Source organism: Triticum dicoccoides, chromosome 6B, assembly GCF_002162155.2.
Source record: "Triticum dicoccoides isolate Atlit2015 ecotype Zavitan chromosome 6B, WEW_v2.0, whole genome shotgun sequence".
Taxonomy (NCBI): Eukaryota; Viridiplantae; Streptophyta; class Magnoliopsida; order Poales; family Poaceae; genus Triticum; species Triticum dicoccoides.
Genome location: NC_041391.1, coordinates 678758736 through 678783524, shown reverse-complemented (window position 1 = coordinate 678783524; position 24789 = coordinate 678758736).

Sequence of the window (24789 nt, the reverse complement as noted above, 5' to 3'; positions counted from 1 at the left end):
CACAATCTGCAATAACCCTTCAAGGCAAATCATAGGGAATTTTACGTCCCACCCACCACCCACTTGGTAGCCACTGTCAAAGATTTAACCGACATGCTAGATTATAATTCAGAAAACGCCGAATAAATGGACGAGGATAGAGGAGCTACGACAGTTAGCACCGATATTGCCCCCCCCCCCCCGCGTCACCGGCCGCTGGTCGGCCACATCCACCTATGACATCTACATGGTGGACACCCCAAGTACGGCGACAACACTCCCAATCAGGACAATAACAAGACCGGAGATGAGCCGCCCAAACGCCACAGACAATGCGATCGATCAAAGGCACGTCGAAGCCACCCGAGCAACACGAACTCCGCAGAAAACGACACCATAAATAATACAGATGGCCTCATTGGAGCCGCAGCTGACGAACTTCAGCATGATGACCCCGTGGGGCAGGAGGACCCGCTTAGTCTGGAAGACCTTGAGGACTGCGAAGATAGCAATTACCTCCCATCCTCTAAAGAGGAGGCCAGTCTAAGGGATGAAGATTTCATCGTCCCCGAAGACCCACGGGAGCAGGAACGGTTCAAGCGGAGGCTTATAGCCACCGTCCGCATCCTGAAGAAACAATAATGCAGAATCAAGGTCGATCAAGAAACCCTCAACGACTGATGGACTTAAGTCCTAGCCATCGAAGAAGGGTACGACCATGAACGGCCAATAAAAAGCTATCCAAAGTGACGATTACCGCCGCAATTCAATGACAAGGCCGTAGATCCAATGCGTCCAACACACACTCGCGCCAAACAGCCGAACCGACCCCCTAGAGGGCGGGACAGAGAAGCCGACAAGGCCGAGCACCCCTCCGCACCACCTCGCCGCTATGGCAAGGATAAAACGCGGCCGACCTACAAATATGACCTCCGTCATCACCTGGACGCTCGGGGAGGCCATACCAGGTCCATCTACGGATCAAGAGAAGACCCGACCGCTCACCGGGAAGCATATTACGACTGGCTAAACCGAAATGATAGAGTTAGGGAGCAGCAGCGGACTCAGATGGCCGAAGACCTCTGCCGCGATATAGCCCAAGTTTGGGGCTCCGCACACCCCCTGTGCTTCACGGAGAGGGTGATGCAACACCAATTCTCGGAAGGCTTCAAGCTCGTGAACATCGAACCATATGATAGAACTACAAACCTGACTGTATGGATAGAGGATTTCCTCCTACATATCCACATGGCTCGAGGAGACGACCTCCACGCCATCAAGTATTTGCCGCTAAAGCTTAAAGGACCAGCTCGACACTGGTTGAACAGCCTTCCCGAGGACTCTATAGGCGATTGGAAAGAGCTCGAGGACGCTTTTCAAGCAAACTTTCAGGGCACCTATGTCCGGCCTCTGGACGCTGACGACCTAAATCGCATCACACAACAGCTCAGGAAGTCTGCCTGACAGTTCTAGAACCAATTCTTGACCAAGAAAAACCAGATTGTCGACTGTCTGGATGCCGTAGCCCTGGCCGCTTTCAAGCATAGTGTCAAGAACGAATGGCTCGTGCGATAGCTCGGCCCGGACAAACCAAGAACGATGGCAGCTCTTACTTCTCTCATGACCCGCTTTTGTGCAGGCGAGCACAGTTGGCTCGCTCGTAAAAACATCAACCCCGATACACCCGGTACCTCTGAGGTTCGGTACGGAAATGGAAAGCCACGACGCAGCAAGAATAAACGTCGCCACAATAACGGCGACAGCGAGGATACGACAGTAAATGCTGGATTCCAAAACCCTAAGTCCGGATCCCGAAAGAGAGCACCTAAAGGCAACGGCGACGGCCTGTCCAGATTAGGCGCAATTCTCGACAGGCCCTGCCAAATCCATGGCACATAAGAGAAGCCTGCCAACCACTCCAACTGTAACTGTTGGGTGATAAAACGGGCCGGCAAGCTCATAGCCGAAGCCTCTGGCAAAAGCCCATGAAGCAAGGACGATGATGAGCCCCGCGGGCCGAATAGTGGAGGCCAGAAACCCTTCCCTTCCGAAGTTAAAACGCTAAACATGATCTAAGCAACCCACAGACCGAAGAAGAAGAGGAAGCGGGCGCTACGGGACGTATATGCCGTCAAGCCCGTGGCCCCGAAGTTTAACCCATTGTCAGCCTACCCGATCACTTTCGATTGCAGGGATCACCCGACCAGCATACGCCACGGAGGGTCCGCAGCCTTAGTGCTCGACCCCATCATCGACGGATTCCACCTCACCAGAGTCCTCATGGATGGAGGCAGTAGCCTCAATCTGATATATGAAGACACAGTGAGGAAGATGGGGATCGACCCGTCAAGGATCAAACCCAGTAACACCACCTTCAAGGGGGTCATTCCGGGGGTAGAGGCCCGCTACACGGGCACGGTAACACTTGAAGTAGTGTCCGGCTCTCCAGACAACTTCCGAAGTGAGGACTTGATCTCTGATATTGCACCTTTCCGCAGTGGCTATCATGCCCTCCTCGGCCGAATGGTGTTCACTAAATTAAATGTCGTTCCGCATTATGCATACCTCAAGAAGAAGATGCCAAGACCCTCAGGCGTCATAACTATCAATGGCAACACAGAACGCTCACTTCGGACCGAGGAGCACACCGCGGCCCTAGTGGCCGAAGAAAAAACCGGCCCGTACGGGTCCCGATACTGGCCCACCATAAAGGCGGGCGACAACAGCAAACGGGTCCAAACTCGTTCCCCATCATGGTAACCCGCATGCATTCGCCACAAATAGGGATGTGCGCCCCACGGCATGCCCAAAATCTTCATGATCCATGTGCCTCGTCAGAACAATTTCGCGCTCAAAATACCATGGGCAGCTGTGAGGCCTATGTCAATAGATCCGCACCTCATGTTCAGCTAAACCAAACTTCAAAGTCACCTTGTCTTCGGACGGTACGGGGGACAATTCCGCCCCCCCCCCTACATTAAGCTTTATCGGCAGGACCCCCCTAAAGGTTTTATTGAAGGTTGCAACCCCCACCTCTCAGAAGCAAAGGTGCAGACGTGCAGTAGGGCACAGTTGAGGCTTCAACTCACGCATCAAGGCCCTGCGTAAACCATTACTCTATAATTATTTTTTCTTTCTTTTAAATAAATGTCTTGGATGTTCGAATTGTACGGTTAGACGTCTTGAGCCTATGAAATAATAAAAACACCCTTTAGGTGTTCGGATATCCGCATCTTGCGATTATCTCCTTCCTTTCTGATTCTCCTCTCACACTTCGACAACCCCGCATGATGATATAATTCACTCTCTAAGAGCTTGATTTCCTCATCAGGTCCACGTACCAAGTCTGGCACCGCTTTCTGAGGAGTGTTTGTCATCTCGGATATTACACTATATGCATCAGTTCCGAACTATGTCTTGGGTCAATAGTTGGGTTGCCCAACTCATATGTTTACCCCTTACGTTCTGCACGTTCAGCTAAGAGGGTAAAGGGAGAACCCCTGTGATTGTGCTTCTGGCTAGCCTAGTACAGTACCTCAGGAGGAGAAAGCCAAAAACTGACTGTCATAGTAAGTGTGAACTGATCAGCGATCCGATGACGAGGCCTTGACACCAAAAATCATTGGCGATTTCACCGTGTCACACGAAGGGTTGGTCTTAATTAGCACTAGCTACGTGAGTGGAAGGGGAAGGCCTCAGCTCCCAAGTACATCACAAATCATTGGGGATTAGTCCTTAGTCCCTACCATCAAGCTCCTATGGCTAAGTGAAAGCAATAAAATAGAACAGTCTAATTGCGTAGTGTCGCTCCCACACTACCGCCTCCAGGTACCAAGATGTTGGCTAAGGGTAACAGTGCGGCGATGAAACACCCCTAGTGATATTCACTCGGGGGCTAGAGCCGATGACTGGTAACTTTCAGAATAAACATACTGCCGCACAGGAGTCAAAATGAAACCATGACAAAATAAATTCTAGAGGTTGCATTATAAAGCATAAGGTCCATATGATAAAACTTAATACAATCACTCAATGATTTCGTCTTTAGAACACTGTCCCTCTATCGCCCATGCGCCATTTACCACATGTGTAAAGTACAACTTTGGACAGCGATGTTCTTTTCCCTTCGGAGGAGGACTAGTGGCCATGTCCGTCGGATTAATCTTCGGCCAATGCACCATGGTATTTGCAAACGCCATCCTAGCTCCCTCGAGGCATGACAACCGCTTCACAACGTCAATACGGAGCGGCGCATCCCGCAGCTTCTGTACTAAGCCAAAGTAGCTCTCCGGAATCGGCTCGGCCGGCCATAGCCGAACACATAGATCCTTCAGTGCCAGTTCGAACATTTGATGCAGCTCCATCAGCTGCTTCATCTAGTTGCTGAGGAGGGGAGGATGCTCGAAGGCCGGAAACTGTGACCAAAACAGCTGCTGCTCGGAGTCCTCCTCGTGAGTGGCATTGCTCCATGGTGGCCGCCACATTCTCCAGAAGCTCAAACAAGACGCCTGTGGAGCGCTAGACCCACGTCAGCCGGGCAAACCTGTTGCCTCCGAACACACTCTATAGTAAGTATTTCTTACCATTTGCAATTTTCCAGACCTGGCGGAGCTCTTCCCGGACGCCTCACACTTTGGTCCTCGCCTCTTGTAGCTCCTTCTCCGCCTTGGACGGCTGGGAGGATCGCTCCTCCTGATCCTTCTTAAGGGCCTCAAGCTTCTTGACGGCATCCTTGAGCTCCACTTGCACCTTGGCTACTTGAACCTCGTGCTGCTCACCAGCGAGCTTGGCCTTCTCAAGCTCGGCCACTACCTTGTCAGCGGCGGTTTTCTTTGGGGCCGCCTCTACCTCAGCTTTCTTCAAGGCCTCTCTCAAGCCCTCGACCTCGGCGGCGGCAGCTGCAGGATTATCACAATCAAAAGATTAGCATATAGTCTAGATCGCCAATACCCGGTATTATGAAATTACACATCTAATAAAAGGGCTTACCTTACGCCTCGTCAAGCCGCTTGTTGACAAGGTCAAGCTCTTCATCGGAATGCTTGAGCTTCCGATCCATCTCCTCCAGTGTCGCAACATTAGCAGCCGCGGCCAGAGAAGATGCATGTAACATTAAGAAGTTCACACCACTTCAAATAATGTCCTGTGGAACGGGATCCTCAGCAGATTTTTCTTTGCCAACCTTGCAGACACTTGGTGGCTACTATAGATATGGCATACTAAAACTAAGGACTAAATGAAATTTATGAGAAAAGAGTATTACTTGACCTACCTCAAAGCCTGTTAGAAGGCCTTGGACATCGTCGATCAGTCCGGATTGGACGGACCGAAAGCCTTGCATGACCGCACTCATGAGAGAGCGGTGCCCATCAACGATGGAGGAGTTGTCCACCAACTCCTCCAGCACGTCCGGCCAGCCAGTTGTCGCCCGTTTGCAGGTGTTCGGCGCTGGCGTTGGTTCCTCGACCCCATCCCCACTAGAAGGAGGAGCCTGTGTCATCGAGCGGATGACTGATGGGGTCCGGATGGTCCGAACTCCATTCCCACATCGGCCAGGAGAGACGCGCCCTCCTGGTCTTCAGCGACAGAGGTGTCAACCTCGGTCATGATGGTGTCGACCTCCCCATCTGTGTTTGGAGGAGGAGGGGTCCTTCGGGACGTCACCTCCTTTATCTCTTCGGGGATCGGGGGGATGCGCGGAGCGTGACGCAGACCCGCTGTCCGCCAATTCGACGGGCGGAGACATCTCTCGGTGTCAAAACTGGCAGATCTTGGGTAGGGGGTCCCAAACTGTCCGTCTAAGGATTGAAGGTAAAAGGAGGCAGGGGACACGATGTTTACCCAGGTTCGGGCCCTCTTAATGGAGGTAATACCCTACTTCCGGCTTGATTGACTTTGATGAGTATAGATGTTACAAGAGTTGATCTACCTCGAGATCATAATGGCTAAACCCTAGATATCTAGCTTGTATGATTATGATTGCCTCTATGAACTAAACCCTCCGGTTTATATAGACACCGGAGGGGCCTAGGGTTGTACAAAGTCAGTTTACAGAGAAAGGAAAAATATATTATCCGAACACCAAGCTTGCCATACACGCAATGGAGAGTCCCTTTCGGACACGGGGGAAGCTCTTTGATCTTGTATCTTCATGGCCCATTAGTCCGGCCCATATCACATAGCCCAGATGCCCGAGGACTCCCTAATTCAGGACTCCCTCAGTAGCCCCTGAACCGGGCTTCAGTGATGATGTACCCGGCGCGCAGATTGTCTTCGGCATTGCAAGGCGGGTTCCTTCTCTGAATAATCCGAAGCAGTCTTCCGCACATATAAATGTATCCAGCTCTGTACAATAATTACAACCCTAAATTGTAAGGGCAACAATACTTAAAACAAAATAAGTCACGTCCACGGGAAACTTTTTTGGCGAGACGTTCTCTTTTGGCCTTGTTATTATTCTGAACCGTTTTCAGCCCTTGCTTCGTGTTTCGAGGCACGACCATTGACACGTCTTGTCAAACCAGAGATCATGCCCCCTTGACACGGGCAATTTTTTGCTTTTTTTTTTGAATTTACTGTTCACTGGCGTACACATTTATAGTTTTTTGTTTGCCACGAGCTGCTCGAACGTCAAAATGCCACAAAATTTTGCATGTGCCTTGGCGCACCAAAGTATCTTCGATGCTGTAAAATTTTGGATTCTTTGATTTTGTTGCTATTTTTTTATTTTACTGTTCATCTCGGACTAAAACCGTTCGAAGTGGCACGAGGGACGAATACTATCTGGTTTTGATAGTTGTGTTGGAAATATGCCCTAGAGGCAATAGTAAAAGTATTATTATTATATTTCCTTATTCATGATAGTTGTCTTTTATTCATGCTATAATTGTATTATCCGGAAATCATAATACACGTGTGAATACATAGACCACAACATGTCCCTAGTGAGCCTCTAGTTGACTAGCTCGTTGATCAACAGATAGTCATGGTTTCCTGACTATGGACATTGGATGTCATTGATAACGGGATCACATCATTAGGAGAATGATGTGATGGACAAGACCCAATCCTAATCATAGCACAAGATCGTGTAGTTCGTTTGCTAGAGCTTTTCCAATGTCAAGTATCTTTTCCTTAGACCATGAGATCGTGTAACTCCCGGATACCGTAGGAGTGCTTTGGGTGTACCAAACGTCACAACGTAACTGGGTGACTATAAAGGTGCACTACAGGTATCTCCGAAAGTGTCTGTTGGGTTGACACGGATCGAGACTGGGATTTATCACTCCGTATGACGGAGAGGTATCTCTGGGCCCACTCTGTAATGCATCATCATAATGAGCTCAAAGTGACCAAGTTTCTGGTCACGGGATCATGCATTACGGTACGAGTAAAGTGACTTGCCGGTAACGAGATTGAACGAGGTATTGGGATACCGACGATCGAATCTCGGGAAAGTAACGTACCAATTGACAAAGGGAATTGTATACAGGGTTGCTTAAATCCTCAACATTGTGGTTCATCCGATGAGATCATCGAGGAGCATGTGGGAGCCAACATGGGTATCCAGATCGCGCTGTTGGTTATTGACCGGAGAGCCGTCTCGGTCATGTCTACATGTCTCCCGAACCCGTAGGGTCTACACACTTAAGGTTCGGTGACGCTAGGGTTGTAAAGATATTAGAATGCAGCAAACCGAAAGTTGTTCGGAGTCCCGGATGAGATCCCAGATGTCACGAGGAGTTCCGGAATGGTCCGGAGGTAAAGAATTATATATGGGAAGTCGAGTTTCGGCCATCGAGAAAGTTTCGGGGTTCACAAGGTATTGTACCGGGACCACCAGAAGGGTCCCGGGGGTCCACCGGGTGGGTCCACCCATCCTGGAGGGCCCCATGGGCTGAAGAGGGAGGGGAACCAACCCCTGGTGGGCTGGTGCGCCCCCCCTGGGGCCCCCTCTGCGCCTAAGCTTGGGAACCCTAGGGGAGGGGGCGCCTCCACTTGCCTTGGGGGGCAAGTCTCCCCCCTTGGCCGCCGCCCCCCCTAGGAGATCCCATCTCCTAGGGCCGGCGCCCCCCCTGGGGTCCCTATATAAAGAGGGGGGGTGGGAGGGCAGCCACACCCTGACACCTGGCGCCTCCCTCCCCCCTTGCTACACCTCTTCCACGCGTAGTCGCTTGGCGAAGCCCTGCCGGAACCCTGCTGCATCCACCACCACGTCATCGTGCTGCTGGATCTTCATCAACCTCTCCTTCCCCCTTGCTGGATCAAGAAGGAGGAGACATCACGCTGACCGTACGTGTGTTGAACGCGGAGGTGCCGTCCGTTCGGCGCTAGGATCTCCGGTGATTTGGATCACGACGAGTACGACTCCCTCAACCCCGTTCTCTTGAACGCTTCCGCTCGCGATCTGCAAGGGTATGTAGATGCACTCCTCTCTCTTGTTGCTAGATGAACTCATAGATTGATCTTGGTGAACGTAGGAAATTTTTTATTTTATGCAACGTTCCCCAACAGTGGCATCATGAGCTAGGTCTAGGCGTAGTTCTCTATTGCACGAGTAGAACACAAATCTGTTGTGGGCGTAGATGTTGTCAACTTTCTTGCCACTACTAGTCTTATTTTGCTTCAGCGGTATTGTGGGATGAAGCGGCCCGGACCGACCTTACACGTACGCTTACGTGAGACAGGTTCCACCGACTGACATGCACTAGTTGCATAAGGTGGCTAGCGGGTGTCTGTCTCTCCCACTTTAGTTGGAGCGGATTCGATGAAAAGGGTCCTTATGAAGGGTAAATAGAAGTTGACAAATCACATTGTGGTTATTCGTAGGTAAGAAAATGTTCTTGCTAGAACCCTATTGCAGCCACGTAAAAGATGCAACAACAATTAGAGGACGTCTAACTTGTTTTTGCAGCAATTGCTTTGCGATGTGATATGGCAAAAAGTTGTGATGAATGATGAATGATATATTGTGATGTATGAGATCATGTTCTTGTAATAGGAATCATGACTTGCATGTCGATGAGTATGACAACTGGCAGGAGCCATAGGAGTTGTCTTAATTATTGTATGACCTGAGTGTCAATGATTTAACGCCATGTAATTACTTTACTTTATTGCTAAACTGTTAGCTATAGTAGTAGAAGTAATAGTTGGCGAGCAACTTCATGGAGACACAATGATGGAGATCATGATGATGGAGATCATGGTGTCATGCCGGTGACGAAGATGATCATGGAGCTCCGAAGATGGAGATCAAAGGAGCTATATGATATTGGCCATATCATGTCACTACTATATAATTGCATGTGATGTTTATTATGTTTATGCATCTTGTTTACTTAGAACGACGGTAGTAAATAAGATGATCCCTTATAATAATTTCAAGGAAGTGTTCCCCCTAACTGTGCGCCGTTGCTAAAGTTCGTCGTTTCGAAGCACCACATGATGATCGGGTGTGATAGATTCTTACATTCACATACAACGGGTGTAAGACAGTTTTACACATGCAAAACACTTAGGTTAACTTGACGAGCCTAGCATGTACAGACATGGCCTCGGAACACAGAGACCGAAAGGTCGAACATGAGTCGTATGGAAGATACGATCAACATGGAGATGTTCACCGATGATGACTAGTCCGTCTCACATGATGATCGGACACGGCCTAGTCGACTCGGATCATGTAACACTTAGATGACTAGAGGGATGTCAAATCTGAGTGGGAGTTCATTAAATAATTTGATTAGATGAACTTAATTATCATGAACTTAGTCTAAAATCTTTGCAAAATATGTCTTGTAAATCAAATGGCCAACGCTCATGTCAACATGAACTTCAATGCGTTCCTAGAGAAAACCAAGCTGAAAGATGATGGCAGCAACTATACGGACTGGGTCTGGAACCTGAGGATCATCCTCATAGCTGCCAAGAAAACATATGTCCTAGAAGGACCGCTAGGTGAAGCACCCATCCCAGAGAACCAAGACGTTATGAACGCTTGGCAGTCACGTGCCGATGATTACTCCCTCGTTCAGTGCGGCATGCTTTACAGCTTAGAACCGGGGCTCCAAAAACGTTTTGAGCAACACGGAGCATATGAGATGTTCGAGGAGCTGAAAATGGTTCTCTAAGCTCATGCCCGGGTCGAGAGATATGAAGTCTCCGACAAGTTCTATAGTTGAAGGATGGAGGAAAATAGTTCTATCAGTGAGCACATACTCAAAATGCCTGGGTTGCACAACCGCCTGTCCCAGCTGGACATTAACCTCCCGGACGAGGCGGTCATTGACAGAATCCTTCAGTCGCTCCCACCGAGCTACAAGAGCTTTGTGATGAACTACAATATGCAAGGGATGGAGAAAACTATTCCTGAAGTATTTTCAATGCTGAAGTCAGCAGAGGTAGAAATCAAGAAAGAACATCAAGTGTTGATGGTCAATAAAACCACCAAGTTCAAGAAGGGCAAGGGTAAGAAGAACTTCAAGAAGGGCGGCAAGGATGTTGCCGCGCCCGGTAAGCCAGTTGCCGGGAAGAAGTCAAAGAATGGAACCAAGCCTGAGACTGAGTGCTTTTATTGCAAAGGGAAGGGTCACTGGAAGCGGAACTGCCCCAAATACTTAGCGGACAAGAAGGCCGGCAACACTAAAGGTATATGTGATATACATGTAATTGATGTGTACCTTACAAGTACTCGTAGTAACTCCTGGGTATTTGATACCGATGTCGTTGCTCATATTTGTAACTCACAGCAGGAGCTGCGGAATAAGTGGAGACTGGCGAAGGACGAGGTGACGATGCGCGTCAGGAATGGTTCCAAGGTCGATGTGATCGCCGTCGGCACGCTACCTCTACATTTACCTACAGGATTAGTTTTAAACCTCAATAATTGTTATTTAGTGCCAAGTTTGAGCATGAACAGTGTATCTGGATCTCGTTTAATGCGAGATGGCTACTCATTTAAATCCGAGAATAATGGTTGTTATATTTATATGAGAGATATGTTTTATGGTCATGCCCCGATGGTCAATGGTATATTCTTAATGAATCTCGAACATAATGTTACACATATTCATAGTGTGAATACCAAAAGATGTAAAGTTGATAACGATAGTCCCACATACTTGTGGCACTGCCGCCTTTGTCACATTGGTGTCAAGCGCATGAAGAAGCTCCATGCTGATGGACTTTTAGAGTCTCTCGATTATGAATCATTTGACACATGCGAACCATGCCTCATGGGCAAAATGACCAAGACTCCGTTCTCCGGAACAATGGAGCGAGCAACCAACTTATTGAAAATCATACATACTGATGTGTGTGGTCCAATGAGCGTTGAGGCTCGCAGAGGATATCGTTATGTTCTCACTCTCACTGATGACTTAAGTAGATATGGGTATGTCTACTTGATGAAACACAAGTCTGAGACCTTTGAAAAGTTCAAGCAATTTCAGAATGAAGTAGAGAATCAACGTGACCGAAAGATAAAATTCTTATGATCAGATCATGGATGAGAATATTTAAGTCACGAGTTTGGTACGCACTTAAGAAAATGTGGAATCGTTTCACAACTCACGCCGCCTGGAACACCTTAGCGTAATGGTGTGTCCGAACGTCGTAGTCGCACTCTATTGGATATGGTGCGATCTATGATGTCTCTTACCGATTTACCGCTATCATTTTGGGGATATGATCTAGAGACAGCTACATTCACTTTAAATAGGGCTCCGACTAAATCCGTTGAGACGACACCGTATGAATTATGGTTTCGGAAGAAACCTAAGCTATCGTTTCTAAAAGTTTGGGGATGTGATGCTTATGTAAAGAAACTTCAACCTGAAAAGCTCGAACCCAAGTCGGAAAAATGCGTCTTCATAGGATACCCTAAGCAAACCATTGGGTTTACCTTCTTCCTTAGATCCGAAGGCAAGATCTTTGTTGCCAAGAACGGATCCTTTCTGGAAAAAGAGTTTCTCTCGAAAGGAGTAAGTGGGAGGAAAGTAGAACTTGATGAAGTACTACCTCTTGAACCGGAAAGCAGTGCAGCTCAGGAAAACGTTCCTGTGGTGCCTACACCGACTGGAGAGGAAATTAATGATGATGATCAAGGTACTTCGGATCAAGTTGCTACTGAACTTCGTAGGTCCACGAGGACACGTTCCACACCAGAGTGGTATGGCAACCCTGTCCTGGAAATCATGTTGTTAGACAACGGTGAACCTTCGAACTATGAAGAAGCGATGGCGGGCCCAGATTCCAACAAATGGCTTGAAGCCATGCAATCCGAGATAGAATCCATGTATGAAAACAAAGTATGGACTTTGACAGACTTGCCCGATGATCAGCGAGCGATAGAAAACAAATGGATCTTTAAGAAGAAGACGGACGCGGATGGTAATGTTACCATCTATAAAGCTCGACTTGTCGCTAAGGGTTATCGGCAAGTTCAAGGGGTTGACTACGATGAGACTTTCTCTCCCGTAGCAAAGCTAAAGTCCGTCCGAATCATGTTAGCAATTGTTGCATACTATGATTATGAGATATGGCAGATGGACGTCAAAACGGCATTCCTTAATGGCTATCTTAAGGAAGAACTGTATATGATGCAGCCGGAAGGTTTTGTCGATCCTAAAAATGCTAACAAGTTATGCAAGCTCCAGCGATCCATTTATGGGCTGGTGCAAGCATCTCGGAGTTGGAACATTCGCTTTAATGAGATGATTAAAGCGTTCGGGTTTATGCAGACTTATGGAGAAGCCTGCTTTTACAAGAAAGTGAGTGGGAACTCTGTAGCATTTCTCATATTATATGTAGATGACATACTTTTGATCGGAAATGATATAGAACTTTTGAACAGCATTAAGGCCTACTTGAATAAGTGTTTTTCAATGAAGGACCTTGGACAAGCTGCTTACATATTAGGCATCAAGATCTATAGGGATAGATCAAGACGCCTCATAGGTCTTTCACAAAGCACATACCTTGATAAGATATTGAAGAAGTTCAAAATGGATCAGTCCAAGAAAGGGTTCTTGCCTGTATTGCAAGGTGTGAGATTGAGCTCGGCTCAATGCCCGACCACGGCAAAAGATAAAGAAGAGATGAGTGTCATCCCCTATGCCTCAGCCATAGGATCTATTATGTATGGCATGCTGTGTACCAGACCTGATGTAAACCTTGCCGTAAGTTTGGTAGGAAGGTACCAAAGTAATCCCGGCAAGGAACACTGGACAGCGGTCAAGAATATCCTGAAGTACCTGAAAAGGACAAAGGACATGTTTCTCATTTATGGAGGTGACGAATAGCTCGTCGTAAAGGGTTACATCGACGCTAGCTTCGACACAGATCTGGATGACTCTAAGTCACAAACCAGATACGTGTATATGTTGAATCGTGGAGCAGTAAGCTGGTGCAGCTGCAAGCAGAGCGTCGTGGCGGGATCTACATGTGAAGCGGAGTACATGGCAGCCTCGAAGGCAGCGCATGAAGCAATATGGGTGAAGGAGTTCATCACCGACCTAGGAGTCATACCCAATGCGTCGGGGCCGATCAAACTCTTCTGTGACAACACTGGAGCTATTGCCCTTGCCAAGGAGCCCAGGTTTCACAAGAAGACCAGACACATCAAGCGTCGTTTCAACTCCATCCGTGAAAATGTTCAAGATGGAGACATAGAAATTTGCAAAGTGCATACGGATATGAATGTCGCAGATCCGTTGACTAAACCTCTTCCGCGAGCAAAACATGATCAACACCAGAACCCTATGGGTGTTCGATTCATCACAATGTAACTAGATTGTTGACTCTAGTGCAAGTGGGAGACTGTTGGAAATATGCCCTAGAGGCAATAATAAAAGGATTATTATTATATTTCCTTGTTCATGATAATTGTCTTTTATTCATGCTATAATTGTATTATCCGGAAATCATAATACACGTGTGAATACATAGACCACAACATGTCCCTAGTGAGCCTGTAGTTGACTAGCTCGTTGATCAACAGATAGTCATGGTTTCCTGCCTATGGACATTGGATGTCATTGATAATGGGATCACATCATTAGGAGAATGATGTGATGGACAAGACCCAATCCTAAGCATAGCACAAGATCGTGTAGTTCGTTTGCTAGAGCTTTTCCAATGTCAAGTATCTTTTCCTTAGACCATGAGATCGTGTAACTCCCGGATACTGTAGGAGTACTTTGGGGGTACCAAACGTCACAACGTAACTGGGTGACTATAAAGGTGCACTATAGGTATCTCCGAAAGTGCATGTTGGGTTGACACGGATCGAGACTGGGATTTGTCACTCCGTATGACGGAGAGGTATCTCTGGGCCCACTCAGTAATGCATCATCATAATGAGCTCAAAGTGACCAAGTGTCTGGTCACAGGATCATGCATTATGGTACGAGTAAAGTGACTTGCCGGTAACAAGATTGAACGAGGTATTGGGATACCGACGATCGAATCTCGGGCAAGTAACGTACCGATTGATAAAGGGAATTGTATACGGGGTTGCTTAAATCCTCGACATCGTGGTTCATCCGATGAGATCATCGAGGAGCATGTGGGAGCCAACATGGCTATCCAGATCCCGCTGTTGGTTATTGACCGGAGAGCCGTCTCGGTCATGTCTACATGTCTCCCGAACCCGTAGGGTCTACACACTTAAGGTTCGGTGACGCTAGGGTTGTAAAGATATTAGAATGCAGCAAACCGAAAGTTGTTTGGAGTCCCGGATGTGATCCCGGACGTCACGAGGAGTTCCAGAATGGTCCGGAGGTAAAGAATTATATATGACTAGAGGCTTACTAGGGACATATTGTGGTCTATGTATTCACACGTGTATTACGATTTCCGGATAATACAAATATAGCATGAATAAAGGAAATATAATAATAATCCTTTTATTATTGCCTCTAGGGCATATTTCCAACAGTCTCCCACTTGCACAAGAGTCAATAATCTAGTTACATTGTGATGAATCGAACACCCATAGAGTTCTGGTGCTGATCATGTTTTGCTCGCGGAAGAGGTTTAGTCAACGAATCTGCGACATTCATATCCGTATGCACTTTGCAAATTTCTATGTCTCCATCTTGAACATTTTCACGGATGGAGTTGAAACGACGCTTGATGTGTCTGGTCTTCTTGTGAAACCTGGGCTCCTTGGCAAGGGCAATAGCTCCAGTGTTGTCACAGAAGAGTTTGATCGGCCCCGACGCATTGGGTATGACTCCTAGGTCGGTGATGAACTCCTTCACCCATATTGCTTCATGCGCTGCCTTCGAGGCTGCCATGTACTCCGCTTCACATGTAGATCCCGCCACGACGCTCTGCTTGCAGCTGCACCAGCTTACTGCCCCACCATTCAACATATACACGTATCCGGTTTGTGACTTCGAGTCATCCAGATCTGTGTCGAAGGTAGCGTCGACGTAACCCTTTACGACGAGCTATTCGTCACCTCCATAAACGAGAAACATGTCCTTTGTCCTTCTCAGGTACTTCAGGATATTCTTGACCGCTGTCCAGTGTTCCTTGCCGGGATTACTTTGGTACCTTCCTACCAAACTTATGGCAAGGTTTACATCAGGTCTGGTACACAGCATGCCATACATAATAGATCATATGGCTGAGGCATAGGGGATGACACTCATCTCTTCTTTATCTTTTGCCGTGGTCGGGCATTGAGCCGAGCTCAATCTCACACCTTGCAATACAGGCAAGAACCCTTTCTTGGACTGATCCATTTTGAACTTCTTCAAAATCTTATCAATGTATGTGCTTTGTGAAAGACCTATGAGGCGTCTCGATCTATCCCTATAGATCTTGATGCCTAATATATATGCAGCTTCTCCAAGGTCCTTCATTGAAAAACACTTATTCAAGTAGGCCTTAATGTTGTCCAAGAATTCTATATCATTTCCCATCAAAAGTATGTCATCTACATATAATATGAGAAATGCTACAGAGTTCCCACTCACTTTCTTGTAAACGCAGGCTTCTCCATAAGTCTGCATAAACCCAAACGCTTTGATCATCTCATCAAAGCGAATGTTCCAACTCCGAGATGCTTGCACCAGCCCATAAATGGATCTCTGGAGCTTGCATACTTTGTTAGCATTCTTAGGATCGACAAAACCCTCCGGCTGCATCATATACAGTTCTTCCTTAAGATGCCCGTTAAGGAATGCCGTTTTGACGTCCATCTGCCATATCTCATAATCATAGTATGCGGCAATTGCTAACATGATTCAGACGGACTTAAGCTTCGCTACGGGAGAGAAAGTCTCATCGTAGTCAATCCCTTGAACTTGCCAATAACCCTTAGCGACAAGTCGAGCTTTATAGATGGTGACATTACCATCTGCGTCCGTCTTCTTCTTAAAGATCCATTTGTTTTCTATCGCTCGCCGATCATCGGGCAAGTCAGTCAAAGTCCATACTTTGTTTTCATACATGGATTCTATCTCGGATTTCATGGCTTCTAGCCATTTGTTGGAATCTGGGCCCGCCATCGCTTCTTCATAGTTCGAAGGTTCACCGTTGTCTAACAACATGATTTCCAGGACAGGGTTGCCATACCACTCTGGTGTGGAACGTGTCCTTGTGGACCTACGAAGTTCAGTAGCAACTTGATCAAAAGTACCTTGATCGTCATCATTAATTTCCTATCCAGTCGGTGTAGGCACCACAGGAACGTTTTCCTGAGCTGCACTAGTTTCCGGATCAAGAGGTAGTACTTCATCGAGTTCTACTTTCCTCCCACTTACTCCTTTCGAGAGAAACTCTTTTTCCAGAAAGGATCCGTTCTTGGCAACAAAGATCTTGCCCTCGGATCTTAAGTAGAAGGTATACCCAATGGTTTCCTTAGGGTATCCTATGAAGACGCATTTTTCCGACTTGGGTTCGAGCTTTTCAGGTTGAAGTTTCTTGACATAAGCATCGCATCCCCAAACTTTTAGAAACAACAGCTTAGGTTTCTTCCCAAACCATAATTCATACGGTGTCGTCTCAACGGATTTAGACGGTGCCCTATTTAAAGTGAATGTAGTTGTCTCTAGAGCGTATCCCCAAAATGATAGCAGTAAATCTGTAAGAGACATCATAGATCGCACCATATCCAATAGAGTGGGATTACGACGTTCGGACACACCGTTACGCTGAGGTGTTCCAGGCGGCATGAGTTGTGAAACGATTCCACATTTTCTTAAATGTGTACCAAATTCGTGACTTAAATATTCGCCTCCACGATCTGATCGTAAGAATTTTATCTTTCGGTCACGTTGATTCTCTACGTCATTCTGAAATTCCTTGAACTTTCAAAGGTCTCAGACTTGTGTTTCATCAAGTAGACATACCCATATCTACTCAAGTCATCAGTGAGAGTGAGAACATAACGATATCCTCCGCGAGCCTCAACGCTCATTGGACCGCACACATCGGTATGTATGATTTCCAACAAGTTGGTTGCTCGCTCCATTGTTCCGGAGAACGGAGTCTTGGTCATTTTGCCCATGAGGCATGGTTCGCATGTGTCAAATGATTCATAATCGAGAGACTCTAAAAGTCCATCAGCATGGAGCTTCTTCATGCGCTTGACACCAATGTGATCAAGGCGGCAGTGCCACAAGTATGTGGGACTATCGTTATCAACTTTACATCTTTTGGTATTCACGCTATGAATATGTGTAACATTACGTTCGAGATTCATTAATAATAAACCATTGACCATCGGGGCATGACCATAAAACATATCTCTCATATAAATAGAACAACCATTATTCTCGGATTTAAATGAGTAGCCATCTCATATCAAACGAGATCCAGATACAATGTTCATGCTCAAACTTGGCACTAAATAACAATTATTGAGGTTTAAAACTAATCCCGTAGGTAAATGTAGAGGTAGCGTGCCGACGGCGATCACGTCGACCTTGGAACCATTCCCGACGCGCATCATCACCTCGTCCTTCGCCAGTCTCCGCTTATTCCGCAGCTCCTGCTGTGAGTTACAAATGTGAGCAACGGCACCGGTATCAAATACCCAAGAGTTACTACGAGTACTGGCAAGGTACACATCAATTACATGTATATCAAATATACCTTTAGTGTTGCCGGCCTTCTTGTCTGCTAAGTACTTGGGGCAGTTCCACTTTCAGTGACCCTTCCCCTTGCAATAAAAGCACTCAGTCTCAGGCTTGGGTCCATTCTTTGACTTCTTCCCGGCAACTGGCTTACCGGGTGCAGCAACATCTTTGACATCCTTCTTGGAGTTCTTCTTACCCTTGCCCTTCTTGAACTTAGTGATCTTATTGACCATCAACACTTCATGTTTTTTCTTGATTTCAACCTCTGCTGACTTCAGCATTGAGAATACTTCAGGAATGGTCTTCACCATCCCCTACATATTGTAGTTCAACACAAAGCTCTTGTAGCTCGGTGGGAGCGACTGAAGGATTCTGTCAATGACCGCCTCGTCCGGGAGGTTGATCTCCAGCTGGGACAGGCGGTTGTGCAACCCAGACATTTTGAGTATGTGCTCACTGACAGAACTGTTTTCCTCCATCTTACAACTATAGAACTTCTCGGAGACTTCATATCTCTCGACCCAGGCATGAGCTTGGAAAACCATTTTCAGATCCTCGAACATCTCATATGCTCCGTGCTTCTCAAAACGCTTTTGGAGCCCCGGTTCTAAGCAGTAAAGCATGCCGCACTGAACGAGGGAGTAATCATCAGCACGTGATTGCCAAGTGTTCATAACGTCTTGGTTCTCTGGGATGGGTGCTTCACCTAGCGGTGCATCTATGACATAATCTTTCTTGGCTGCTATGAGGATGATCCTCAGGTTCCGGACCCAGTCTGAATAGTTGCTGCCATCATCTTTCAGCTTGGTTTTCTCTAGGAACGCGTTGAAGTTCATGTTGACATGAGCGTTGGCCATTTGATCTACAAGACATATTTTGCAAAAGTTTTAGACTAAGTTCATGATAATTAAGTTCATCTAATCAAATTATTTAATGAACTCCCACTCAGATTAGACATCCCTCTAGTCATCTAAGTGTTTACACGATCCGAGTCGACTAGGCCGTGTCCGATCATCACGTGAGACGGACTAGTCATCATCGGTGAACATCTCCATGTTGATCGTATCTTCCATACGACTCATGTTCGACCTTTCGGTCTCTGTGTTCCGAGGCCATGTCTGTACATGCTAGGCTTGTCAAGTTAACCCTAAGTGTTCTGCATGTGTAAATCTGTCTTACACCCGTTGTATGTGAACGTAAGGATCTATCACACCCGATCATCACGTGGTGCTTCGAAACGACGAACTTTAGCAACGGTGCACAGTTAGGGGGAACACTTTCTTGAAATTATTATAAGGGATCATCTTATTTACTACCGCCGTTCTAAGTAAACAAGATGCATAAGACATAATAAACATCACATGCAATTATATAGTAGTGACATGATATGGCCAATATCATATAGCTCCTTCGATCTCCATGTTCGGGGCTCCATGATCATCTTTGTCACCGGCATGACACCATGATCTCCATCATTGTGTCTTCATGAAGTTGTCACGCCAACGACTACTTCTACTTCTATGGCTAACGCGTTTAGCAATAAAGTAAAGTAATTTACATGGCGTTCTTCAATGACACGCAGGTCATATACAAAAATAAAGACAACTCCCATGGCTCCTGCCGGTTGTCATACTCATCGACATGCAAGTCGTGATTCCTATTACATGAACATGATCTCATACATCACAATATATCATTCATCATTCATCACAACTTCCGGCCATATCACATCACAAGACAATTGCTGCAAAAACAAGTTAGACGTCCTCTAATTGTTGTTGCATCTTTTACGTGGCTGCAATTGGGTCCTAGCAAGAACGTTTTCTTACCTACGAATAACCACAACGTGATTTTGTCAACTTCTATTTACCCTTCATAAGGACCCTTTTCATCTAATCCGCTCCAACTAAAGTAGGAGAGACAGACACCCGCTAGCCACCTTATGCAACTAGTGCATGTCAGTCGGTGGAACCTGTCTCACGTAAGCGTATGTGTAAGATCAGTCCGGGCCGCTTCATCCCACAATACCGCTGAAGCAAGAAAAGACTAGTAGCGGCAAGCAAGTTGACAATATTTACGCCCACAACAAAATTGTGTTCTACTCGTGCAATAGAGAACTACGCATAGACCTAGCTCATGATGCCACTGTTGGGGAACGTTGCAGAAAATTAAAAATTTTCCTACGATTTCACCAAGATCCATCTATGAGTTCATCTAATCAAAGAGTCATGGGAGAGAGATTGCATCTACATACCACTTTGTAGATCACGTGCGGAAGCGTTCAAAAGAACGGGGTTGATGTAGTCGTTCTCGTCGTGATCCTATCACCGGAGATCCTAGCGCCGAACGGACGGCACCTCCGCGTTCAACACACGTACGGTCAGCGTGCCATCTCCTCCGTCTTGATCCAGCAAGGGGGAAGGAGAGGTTGATGATGATCCAGCAGCACGACGGCGTGGTGGTGGATGCAGCAGAACTCCGGCAGGGCTTCGCCAAGCTGCTGCGGGAGGAGGACGAGGTGTAGAAGGGGGGAGGGAGGCGCCAAGACTTGGGGTGCGGCTGCCCTCCCCCTTGCCCACCTTTATATAGGCCCCCAGGGGGGGCGCCAGCCCTGGGAGATCAATCTCCCAAGGGGGGGCGGCGGCCGGGGGGGTGGAGTGCCCCCCCAAGGCAAGTGGTGCGCCCCCCCCCCCACCTAGGGTTTCCAATCCTAGGCGCAGGGGGGGGCACCAGCCCCCTAGGGGCTGGTTCCCCTCCCACTTCAGCCCACGGGGCCCTCCGGGATAGGTGGCCCCACCCGGTGGACCCCCGGGACACTTCCGGTGGTCCCGGTACAATACCGGGTGACCCCGAAACTTTCCCGATGGCCGAAACAGCACTTCCTATATAGTTTTCTTTACCTCCGGACCATTCCGGAACTCCTCGTGACGTCCGAGATCTCATCCGGGACTCCGAACAATATTCGGTTTGCTGCATACTCATATTCATACAACCCTAGCGTCACCGAACCTTAAGTGTGTAGACCCTACGGGTTCGGGAGACATGCAGACATGACCGAGACAGCTCTCCGGTTAATAACCAACAGCGGGATCTGGATACCCATGTTGGCTCCCACATACTCCTCGATGATCTCATCGGATGAACCACGATGTCGAGGGTTCAAGCAACCCCGTATACTATTCCCTTTGTCATACGGTATGTTACTTGCCCGAGACTCGATCGTCGGTATCACAATACCTCGTTCAGTCTCGTTACCGGCAAGTCACTTTACTCGTACCGTAATGCATGATCCCGTGACCAGACACTTGGTCACTTTGAGCTCATTATGATGATGCACTACCAAGTGGGCCCAGTGATACCTCTCCGTTATCCGGAGTGACAAATCCCAGTTTCGATCCGTGTCAACCCAACAGATACATTCGGAGATACCTGTAGTGCATCTTTATAGTCACCCAGTTACGTTGTGACGTTTGGTACACCCAAAGCACTCCTACGGTATTCGGGAGTTACACGATCTCATGGTCTAAGGAAAAGATACTTGACATTAGAAAAGCTCTAGCAAAACGAACTACACGATCTTGTGCTATGCTTAGGAATGGGTCTTGTCCATCACGTCATTCTCCTAATGACGTGATCCCGTTGTCAATGACATCTAATGTCCATAGTCAGGAAACCATGACTATCTGTTGACCAACGAGCTAGTCAACTAGAGGCTTACTAGGGACATATTGTGGTCTATGTATTCACACGTGTATTACGATTTCCGGATAATACAATTATAGCATGAATAAAAGACAATTATCATGAACAAGGAAATATAATAATAATCCTTTTATTATTGCCTCTAGGGCATATTTCCAACAAGGAGGTGGAGGTGGCGACGGAGATGGGAAAGGCGACGGCGTGGGCGTCAGGCCGCGCACCCGCGTACGCCCGCACGCCTCTGCACGTGGCCGCCGCGGCCCCGACACCGTGTCGGCAAAGTACGATGCGCGGCGCGTGTCGTGCTCGTCCTGGAGCCATGTGTCCCACAACGGGGAGTCGGGGGCATACCTGTAGTCGTAGTACAGGTCGTCGGGGAGGAGGAGGCGGCGGCGTGCGATCTCGTCGCGCCAGGCATGGCCGCTCGCCGGCACCGGCGGCATGGGGACCCAGTCCGCGGAGAGGTGGCATCCTTTGGGAAGGTGGACGTCGCTCCACGGGACGGGCGTCCTCGTCTCCCAGTACCTCCGGCACACGTCCGCGCAGATGTACTGCCGGTCGCGCTCGCCGGCGGGCCGAGGGGCAATGGTGAAGGGGGATGGCGCGGGGGCACGACGGGAAGAGCGCGGTGGTGACGCGGGCTCCTCCTTCTTCGCGGATCCGCGGCGGCGGCCCGAGAAGGAGCCGGCCTCACGGTCATGCTTCCCCTTGCGGCCGTAGTTCCAAAGGCCCATTGCTGCGGTCGGCCGGCGAGGTCGACGACGGGGAGCTGTTTAGGATTTCGAGGGTGTCGGGCTTCAAGGGGGCAGAGAGGAGCCGGAGTGGGAAGTGTGGACGACGACCGGTCCACGGCTTCCCATTTAAGAAGGACGACGACCCGGAGCTGTGCGGATGACAGGTGGGGCCACCCGCCCGTGCGCATTAATGTTGGCGGGTGGGAGGTAGGTGACCGCCTGCCACGCGGCCCCGGCGCGGACGTTTGAACCGTCCGTTCGCTGTCCGTCGCGACCCAAACCCGGCGCAAGTTTGCGCTCGAAATGGGTCGGCCCGGACACAAAACGGATCAGATGGGTCCGGGCCGTCGCGCGCTGGGCCGCCTGGTTTATCCGTTTTGCCCCAAACGGACGGGGCCGGACAAGATAGGGTCGCGCGGTGGAGTTGGCCTAATCCCAGCCACATACACCCACATGCACGCATTAATTATTATTTGGATGTAGTCATGTACGAGGACGACCTAGCTAGAAAATTACCGCTATTCGGATCACCAGCTAGCTCTCTTTCGCGTCGTCGCACAATATTGATCTATAGTTCTTGTATAGGTTTTTAATCGGGGCCGGCCGACGACACGGATCTATGGTGCAACACCGATAGAGTGAGGCGCCGGCCGGGAAAGTAAGCATCCGCCAAGCGCGGTTCCTGTCGCCTGGATTACGGCGGAGCGCGTGTAGATTAACAGGATTGCGCGAGCTAGCGACAGGTCGTCAGGTAAAACGAGATCAAATTTCACATGCATCCATCCGTAGCTAGGATCGTTCGCCCCCTGCGGGTATGAGTTTTAAATTTTGTCTGTGTAAATTCTTCTAGAAAGATCCAGTACATATCTTCGTTAGCATCCACACGATTGTATACTCGCATTTCTCACTAATTTGCTATGGCCTCCCTCACCATACTCGTCTCTTAGACCATTTGGAATAAAAGAAATGCACGAGTGTTTCACCACGAAAGTGCACCACCGACCATCCTACTCACCGCCATCGTCGACGAGGCCAAGCTTTGGATGGCCGCGGGCGCAAAGAAATTAGGGAATATTTTTCTGGGTGAGTAATTGTCATGCCGAATGTGTGGGTGTGTTGTAATCCTCTAAACTCTATTCTCTTCTTATTTAATAAATAAGGCAAATCTTATGCCTCCGTTTCGAAAAAAAAAACTAATTTGCTAGCCAGGTCATCTTCCCTCGACTGAAGAGGACAATTAGGGTAAGCAAAACTGCGTCAGGTTGATGATGTGCCCTATGTGTTCTGAAGAATCTCTCACTGACAAAGAACTCACGGTCGAGCAGTAAGCCGGGGCCGCGAAGAAGGAGGCGTCGTTGTCCTCGACGACAGCGACGATGACGCGCCGCCGACACCTGTCCGTCATGGCGACGCCGGGCAGGGGTGCAGTCGGGACAGCCGCGTCAAGGAGGAGAAGGCCGACGACATTGACGGCGGCGAGGATGGCGGCGATGATGGCGACTACTCCGCTTTTAGCGATTTCTTTTTTTAGTTATATTTGTTATGTAAACGCGTCGCGAGCATGTAATATATGCCAAAGTTTGCCGAAATTTAGCCATGTTTAACCGAACTTCGCCGAACTTTTTTTTTGGAAAAATTAGACGCGCCTGAAGGTGGCCTTGGGGACGGCGACTGGGGGGCAACTCGCCCCCAGGCCTTTTTTTTTGCGCCGGCTCGCCCCCTGGGGGCCAACTGCTGGAGATGCTCTAAGCATCCGCCAAGCGCGGTTCCTATCGATTACCGCGGAGCGTGTGTAGATTAACAGGATTGCACGAGCTAGCGACAGGTCCACAGGTAAAATGAGATCAAATTTCACATGCATCCATCCGTAGCTAGGATCGTCCGCCCCCTGCGGGTATGAGTTTTAAATTTTGTCTCTGTAAATTCTTCTAGAAAGATCCAGTACATATCTTCGTTAGCATCCACCTCGCATTTCTAACTAATTTGCTAGCTAGGTCATGTCCCCTCGACTGACAAAGAATCACGGTAAGCAAAACTGCGTCAGGTTGATGATGTGCGCTATGTGTTATGAAGAATCTCTCACTGACAAAGAACTCACGGTCGAGCAGTAAGCTGCATCCTATATACTGTTTGATATATTCTTCATCGAACAATGTGTGTGTTGGATCAGCCGATCTGGGACCCTGCATTTTTGCCCGGTTCCTTGGCTCATAGCCCAGTGGCCAGAGCGCCTGCTATTGGTCTAGTTTTTTTTTTTCTGAAGTCAGGAGTGCACGCAT